This window comes from Dendrobium catenatum, unplaced genomic scaffold, assembly GCF_001605985.2.
Source record: "Dendrobium catenatum unplaced genomic scaffold, ASM160598v2 fragScaff_scaffold_1459, whole genome shotgun sequence".
NCBI lineage: Eukaryota > Viridiplantae > Streptophyta > Magnoliopsida > Asparagales > Orchidaceae > Dendrobium > Dendrobium catenatum.
The window spans coordinates 157,022-166,567 of record NW_021319921.1 but is presented as its reverse complement, the minus strand read 5'-3'; positions in this window follow the sequence as shown (position 1 = coordinate 166,567).

The following is a 9,546-nucleotide window of genomic DNA, read 5'->3' as shown; positions in this document are numbered from 1 at the left end:
CAACCAACTTCTCAAACTATAAAACTTATTATTGTTTAAAGTTTTCTTAAACTCTCTACCAGGGTTCATTGAAGGCCTCTACCAATCCATTTGCCTGAGGGTAATAGACGGTCGAGTATCTCCAATTAATGCTGTGACATATAGAGAAATTATAGATTTTAGATCTTTTAAATGAAAGACCAATATTTAGGATAATCTGGAAAGGATAACCGAATTGGTACACAACATTCTCATTGAAAGGTATTAGAACTTAATGATCTTTGACTTTTCTCATAGGAAGCATTCATCTTTGGCCTGAATTGGTGTACAACACACAATCCAGCATATACTTCTTCTATGATCTTCTATGCTTATGCTTTATTTGGATACTTCAACCATATTTGATCGAATGATCTTCTATATAGAGGGGCATTAATTGGAGTATAAAATAATAATCACCTTTTGATCTGATATTGATTTGATTTCTCTTGGGGAGCTTATTTTCTCACAAGTTTTTGATGAATGGTTTTATTTAATCCACCACTTCATCATTAACTACTAAAAGAATTTTCATCTCACTTGGGGATTTTATGTTTACATATTCAGAATCTATGAGAGACAGAACTTGCCATCCTTCCACTTCTATCGGAATTAAATCTTCCTTAGAATATACTAGAGCTTTGGTTTACTTAACAAGAGCATCCTTCATAAATCTCTTCACAGGGAATTTTGTATAACATCACATTTGAAATTTGTTCTGACAGATGAATGGTATGCTATTGATAAGGAATCAATATATCTTTCAATACTTTGTAAATTCTAGCTACCAAATTAATCAGAAGCCATAAATCTCGAAAGATTTTAATCTATTCGATCTAATGTAGAATTATCAAATCTAAACCAGTTATCATAGCCTCATACTCAGCTTTGTTGTTGGTATATGGATTTGATGCATGGTGTGAGTAATACATCACATTTTGATCAGATGTGACAAATATTATACCAATTTTAGTTTATCCTGAGAAGATATAATCTGATTCTTCTTATTGACTGGAAGCATCACCATCAAAAAATATAATTCCCAGATGAACTACTAATTTGACTTGAGTTTTATGATTAATTCATCTGGTAGTTCATCAGTTATCAGGCAATCATCTGGCACCAGGAAATATCAAATGATGTTGTAAACTAACTTGAAGTAATGCCATTAAAACAAAATTTCCAGATAACTTCTCATTCAACCTGAGTTTTATGATTCATTCATCCGGTAGTTCATCATTTATTAGGCAATAATCTCGAGTTTGATGAGATGCTAGGAAATATGTTATAACGTATCATTTCACAACTTGCATAGGAGTGAATGTGATGCCAAACTGTAATAGAACCGTTGACCAATGATTACGGACCCATATTAACTTCCTTATAAGTTAAAATGGTATCTCCCTTATATTTTTAAATTATAACTTATTTCAAAAGATCAAATTAAGGAAAAGAAAATTAATCTTTTCATTTTCTTGCTTGGTCTTTTATATCTAACAAGATATCAATTCATAAAGATGAATATAGTATCGATATTTAAAAAAAAAAGTATCAAGAAAAATATCTAGGGGAAATGGGTTTTTGAGATTTAGGTTTTTGAGAAGGAATCCATTTACTTATTTTATTTTTTGATATACTTTGAGAATCTTTTGTTTCTTGGCATACTTTGGTGCATCTTTCATTTGTTTATATCTATTTGGCATACTTTGTGCATCTTTTATTTGGCATATTTGTATGCATCTTTTTCATTTTTACGCATATTGCACATCTTTTCTATGTATGTATACATATATATATTTAGTAAAGGGGCTTCCTTTTAAAACTCTAAGATTAATCTTAGTTGTAAGATTATCTTTCAAACACGAGTGATGAAAACTCATTCTCTGATTTGAGGAAGAATGATCTATAAGCAAAGTCGGATTTCCTTGATAGAAATGATAACTTGATTGGGAAAATTCTAGAATAGATTTTTAAATATGCTAATGATACTTATAAGATATAAAATTGCAGGAAATTTGAGAAGATTTTTATTTCTAATCTAATCTTACTTTTGATATAAGTATAAATTTAAAATAGTCATCATCCCTCATATGAGAGGAGAGAGAGAGGGAACATACTTTTCTTTATATCTTTGGTCATTCATAAACATATCTTCCTCTGAACATTTAATATAGTCAAGCAAAACTTCCTTCTTTTGAAATTTAAGATAGCTCATACATTGTGATTAAGAAAGATAAACAAAATATTTTCTAACAAAATCTAAAATCAAGTTTTCTCTCTTTACAGAGAAGACCGAGCATCAACCATGTTAACACTATCAGACCTCTCTTTATACATTTCTTTATTCTCTGCAGCTTCTTCATCATTGATCTGGCGGATACTTTTTTTCAGATTATCCACCATCTCTCATATTGTCTTCTCTTCCACATGACATGGGTTTACTGGAGTACATTTTCTAGAAGAAAATATTTTTATTACAGACTTCAACTTTCTTTGTGTTTCTTCCAATGTGTTATTCCTCTGATTCATCAATGTAGTTAGAGTTGGATCCATTTTGGGCTGCCAAATCCTCTCTCAATTAGATGATGAGTTTGACTGATTTGTAAATTTCAGTCTCCTCTTATCAAAACTAGAGGATGATTCGCTACCCTATGAATGGTGCTGGTTAACTCTAAATTGGAACTGATTCGAAGGATGATCAAAAGTTCTTGTTGGAGGATTTCTAGACTAATGTGAAGATGTAGGAGATATGGGATTATACCCTCAATGGGCTAGTGCTCCACACCTAGAGATTTAACAGGAGTTTTTTAACAATAATGTTCATCTGAACTCTAATAATGATCGTAGTGTGAGAATTTCTTTGATTTCATACGACGATCTATAGCAGCTACTGGTCGGCTTGGAACCAGTTATTGAAATTGAGTTCTTCTCTTCATAGGAGGAGTTTCTACTTGCTTTCCACTTGGATGTGGATGCATTTCAATGGAGATCACATCCTTAACACTAATAAAATTTTTTGTCTTCGATTGCCCATAATCAATAGCATAGTCTTGAATTAAATCATTGAATATAGATTTAAACTTTTTTTTCCTTTCAAATAATGGAGGGAGGACAAGATCTCCATGAAATGCAGTAGGCAGAGAATTTGATATACGCAATATATTCTCTTCCCTAGAAGCAATGGACAGTGGGTGTAATATATTGCCAACCAACTGTGAAGAATTAACATATGCTTCAGAAGTTTCACAGTTCATCTTCTTTACTGCTTCAGTTGCACCAGCAATCAAAGCATCTTCCTTTAACATCTTTTCTCTTTCAGCCCTTCCACTCATACGATGAATCATGTTGTGGCGTTGAGACTTAGTCATCTCCTGGAATCTAGAAGATGAGCCCATCTCAAAGTTCTTAAACACTGGGGATTCAACCATAATTGGGGACTTTCCCCTAGCCATAGCAACTAACTGGGGATAAGTCAAATGGGTGAAAATTGAGGGTTTAGCAATTACAGGGGAAGCTACAGACCCACCCTCAATGTTCACTTAAAAGGAGTTGATCTGACGGATTCAGTAGGAGGTATCACCACTTCGGGTTGTGGTGCACCAAAGGTGACTTGGATGTTCTCAAATCTGAACCTAAATTTGATCTGATTGCCCTCATCAGATTAGGCAGTGCTGATGTTGATGCTAAATATAAACTTTCTAGACATTTTTTGCACTTCAACGAGATCTGAATCAAAGAGTGATCCTTCAAAACTGAAAAATGAATATGAATATTGAGAGTTGCACTAAGTTGGATGCAAGTGAAGTTTAAGGTAAAGATCGAATAGATTAAATATTTGAGAGGTGAAATGGACTAGTTAAGGACCCGTACCAAAGGAAACACAATCACAGAGTGTAGATTTAGAATGATGATTGATTGAGGATTGAAAGGGAATTGGAATTAAATTTAAAAGTGTAAATAAGGACCCTTATCCTTAAGAATTTTGAGTATTCAAGTAAACACAAATGGAAGACTTTTAGGAGGAGGAGAGTTAGATTAAGAATCTATAATCTAAAGCCCTATTTCATCACATTCACTAGGAAACTGATTGTGAATGAAAATAAAAGACTCTAACACATTCAAATGACACACGGATCACATGAAAATGTTAGACAAAAATGGACAGCATTTCTACGAGATCTAGGACCTACGCTAGTGCTAATAGTTGGCCATCTGCTCAGCTTTTAGGAAAAGTTGAGGAAACCATAACTAATGAGACATAGGAAAACTAGGGAAGCAAAAAAAAAAAAAAATACAAATGTCAATGGAGTGACACATAACTGTCAAATGACAAATGGACAGCATTTCTATAGGATCTAGGACTAACGCCGATGATGACAGTTGGCCATCTGCTCAGCTTTTAGGAAAAGCTGAGGAAACCATGACTAATGAAACATAGGCAAATCGGGGAGAGTAACACAAGCACACTAATGGTAATGGAGTGACACACAAATGTCATATGACAAACCAACATCTTTTCTATGGGATTTAGGACCTACACCGGTGCTGACAGTTGGTCATCTGCTCAGCTTTTAGGAAAAGCTGAGGAAACCATTGCTAACTAAAGACAAGCAAATTGGGGAGAGTAAAACAAGCACACTGATGTAAATGAAGTGACATGCAAATTCCAGATGACATGTGAATAGCATTTCTACGGGATTTAGGACCAACGTCGGTGCTTATAATTAGCCATATGCTAGCTTTTAGGAAAAGCTAAGGAAACTATGACTAACAAAACATATGCAAACTAGGGAGAGTTAAATAAGCATACTGATGTCAACAGAGTGACACACATATGTTAGACGACAAAAGGACATCATTTCTATGGGATCTAGGACCTACATTGGTGTTGACAGTTGGCCATCTGCTCAGCTTTTAGTAAAAGCTGAGGAAACCATGACTAATAAAACACAACAAAACCAGGGGAGAGTAAAACAAACACACTAATGTCAACAGAGTGACACACAATTGTCATATGACAAATAGACAACATTTCTATGGGATCTAGGACCTATGCTGGTGCTGACAGTTGGTCATCTACTCAGATTTTAGGAAAAGTTGAGGAAACCATGACTAATGTACAAGCAAATCGGGTAGAGTAAACTAAGCACACTAAGATGGAGCTGGACTGACTCAACTAAGGTATTGTACAACTATGACTCTAAAACATAATGTAGTAAAATAAAACACACAATCAACATCAAACATAGGACTAGATTAAATATAAGACATAAGATAGGCTTGAAATAAGTTAAGATTTTTAATGAAAATTTAAAAGCCCAAATATTTAATTAAACTTATATATAATTTTGAAAGAATTTAGTCTTCATTTAATTTGGACAGAGAAGTCTATTCCCAATGGAGTCACTAGAAAAATTTGTGAGAAATTTTTTTCTTCTCTATATGCTTTGATTCTCATATGTTTTGCTTTATTTATATTTGAATGTTTTCTTTTAATGAAATCCATATAATTAGACATTATACCACTTGAAAGGATAGACTAATGTCTTTCTATTGATTTGAAAGAAAGAAAACTATAATTTACTTCTCTAATTAAAAATAGTATAGGGAAGATACAAATCATCCTGAGGGATAATGAATATCTTCTCCTATCATTCTAATTAGAAAAATAAATTATATATTTATCTCCATAATCAAAAATAGGAGATATTGAATTCATTGTAACAACAAATCCAATATTTATCTATTCTTAGTTATGGAGTTAAATTTTAAATAGAGATAAAGCAAATAACTTACATTCATAGATCTTACCCCTACCTTAGAAAGGAAACTAAGATAGGGTTTACATTATTATGGGATCTAGACTCCCTATAGGGGCAAGACCCTATAATTAATCATATCTCATAAGAGAATACTCTTGATTAAAATGAAGACTAATTAAATTTCAAAATTTATATACAAGTAAAACTAAATATTTCGGCTAATTTAAATTTTCATTATCAGGCTTTAGATTATAGAGTTTAACACTAGATTTGGAGGTTTAGATTTGATTAGATTGAGGAAAGTGTAGAGAAAACCGTGTATATAATATGGACTTACCACCTACCTAGAGTGGGCTGCTAGCTACTAATTCTAATTATAACAATCATCGATGAATGCAAGATTTAAGATAGCTCTATCATAAAAATCAAGGAGGTTTGTTAAAGAAACTTGAATCAAATGCAATAAAATATGCTTATAAGAACTAAAAATATACTTGTATACTATTGATGCATGAATAATTATATATATAAAAAGAGCTAATTTTATTAATATAAAATTTATAGAGAATAACCCAGGGTCTGTAGTAAAGTAAAGGTGGCCAGCCCACCGACAACAAACATGGGTTCTAATCCTATATGAGAACTTGAATCAAATGTAACTGCTTGTATGGTCTAGGCTCCAAGTCTTTTATGGAATTCCAAAAAGGAACATCCCCCTTTGAGAAGGGATATTACTTTTTGGAGCCCCACTTGTATATATACAAGCAGTTACCTTTGACTCTTTACATCTTAAGACACTTTACGACTCAGTCTATATACAAGAGATATAAGAAAAATAAACTTTACATTTTTCTTTATAAGTATATCATCACCTAGTAATATTCTACTTTTACAAGAAAGTAAAATCAATAAAGTAAAAATAAGAAAAGTAAATGCATGCTATGAGTGTGTTGTGAACAGTTTTAAATATAGGAAAGTAAAGACAGAATGACTTATTCACTCCACTCTCTGGTACACTGATAGAAAATAAATATGCATGCTATGAGTTGAAAAAAAGTAAGCAAACACACATGAGTTTCCTCTAGGCAAGACACTCGTAATCAAACCACAACAAACCACTAGCCTAGCCTAGGTTAAAGTTGGTTGTCCTAGCAAGCATCTAAGTGTGTGAAAAAGGTCGTGTGGCTTGGATAAGTCCTATAAGAATTTATATTTAAATTACATGTATTATTAAGATTTATCATTAAAGTCCAAAAGGGAATTTAATTGAAGTTTAAGTAGTGTGTATTTGACTTTTAAAATTATTCTAATTTTAGGTGTTAGAGTTATATATTTAATTTTAATGAACTTATAGACTGATAACTTCCTAAGTGCAAGAAGTTATCAATTTATAAGTCCTAGAACTTTAAGAATGAATACCCATCTTATATGGAAGACATGTGTGAATATGATATTTCCCAAAGTTTTATTATAAAGAGAGAAAGGGACCTTATAAATGTAATGTGACATACCTTCCCTAAGGAGTCGTGTATGTTACATAAGGTCAGTGTATTATTAAGAGTTTAAAGATGTCCAAATCCAATGAATTAGTGCCCTCCTAAAAGGAATCGTGCACAACTCATGAGAGATCTTTTTATTATTTAAATGTATTCAAGGTCTTTTAAAATCAAAATGCCCAAAGCCATCCAAATTAATTTTAAATTTTTATTTTAAGTCAAGTTATTAGTCTCTGATTTTGTTTGAATTTTTAATGAATTTTAGAATTTATTTGTTATATTTAATTATTTATTAAAGAAATTATTTAATCAATGAATTCTTAATTGCATTTTTAATGTGAAAATTATTTTAAATTGAATTTAATATGTTTCTAATTTTTATTTGATTTTAAAGGAATTATATATATATATATACACACACATATATATTTGATATTATTTAAATTTTATATGAATTTGAATCCATTTATTTAATTAATGTTTAACTAAGGGTATTTAAGGATTTAATTAGAATTTAAATGGGGTTTAAATTTAAAAATTATTTTTGATTGATTATATATTTAAATTAGGATTCATTGGAATTAATTTGACTTTTTAAAGAGTTTTTTTAATTAATATAATTTGTTTAATTAAATTTTAATTAAGGGATAATTAATGTTTAAAGAAATTTAGGTTTTAATTTTGATTTTGAATGATTTTAGACTTGATTTTAGAGTTGATTAGGATTAAATTAAGTTGATTTTAGATTTTTTGGAATTTTATTTGATTTTTTTGAATTTAATGAAAATTAAGAGCCTTAATGAAGGGTCACCTAAATCTTTTTTTTTTTTTTTTTTTAAAAGCTTAAATGCATTACTAGAAATAAAATCCAAAAACAACTGCAAAATATATTCCTCCTTCACCAACTTTACAAATGAAGGAGGAATCTTATCCAAATTTAAATCTTCCCAAATAAAATTGCTAACAATAGCATAATTAGCACATATATCAGCAAGCTTATTTCCCCCGCTATCTATGCATTCGAAAATCACATAATTAAATTCTTTGAAGAACTCCAAGTCTTCCATTTCCTTGCAGCCGTGAATCATTGCTCTTTGGAATGCCTTTATAACATTCAAGTTATCACTTTCAATAATAGCTCCCTTGTATTTAAACATCCAATCCTAGATGACTTCTTTCAATCATTTAATAGCTAGAAGTTCCAGCTGATAGATGTCCCAATGGATGCATGGTTTGCCGAATGCCATCAAGAATCTTCCTTTACAATATCTGACTATCCCTCCAATGCCTGCTCTATAAGAAGAACTCAGGGAAGGATCTACATTGATCTTTAACCAACCGGGTGGGGGAGGATGCCAAATGTTAGACAACCCAAAAGACTGATTAACATCCCATATTTCTAAAATTGGATTAAATATCAATTTAGAGAATGATGACAAGACGATTGCATAAACTGCTATGGAATTTGCACTTTCACCTATCCCATCGTGTATCAATTTATTTCTAGCCTTCCAAGATAAGTACACAACATTACAAAATAGATTGAGAATCATACCATTTTTCTTTGCGGTAGTTTGTAACCAAGAGCAGTGCTCCTCAAAGCTCGCAAGCACAGGCAAGCTGAATCCCCATTTGTTTAGCAATATCACCACCTCCTTTATTTTGATGCATTTGACTAGAATATGCTCCACATCCTCAATTCCAGCTGAACATCTCGGACATATATAATCTAGTAGTTGTTTGAAGGTTGATTAATGTCAAATCAATGTATATTTATTAAAGGGTATATTACACTAGTTTTCTAAGTTTGAATCTCATTCAAAATGGATGTTTGATGTTCATCCTAGATTGAATTAAATTAACTAAGACCCAAGTCCTTAATTATTGTCCTTAAAGTCACTAGGTTATAGGATTGAAATCATTGTTTACTAACCCTTGGACATTAATTACAATCACATAAAAACAATCATGAGCAAATTAAAGTGTCCTAAAACTATAAGAAATAAGAATTATTCAATCTCCAAATGTTAAAGCTAAGAAATAACTTGAATATTAGGAAACTGAATCAATGAAAAATTATAATATAATAGTTTATTGAATGATTGATACCCACCATTGAATTCATTTAAACATAATAAAGCTCTATTTAAGCATTCAATATGTGATTTAAATGCATGCAATGAAGTTAAAGTTTACTTATGATGGAATTTAAAATATATGAATTAAATAATAGCTTTTAATCATATAAATTTGATAACTATACAAATATA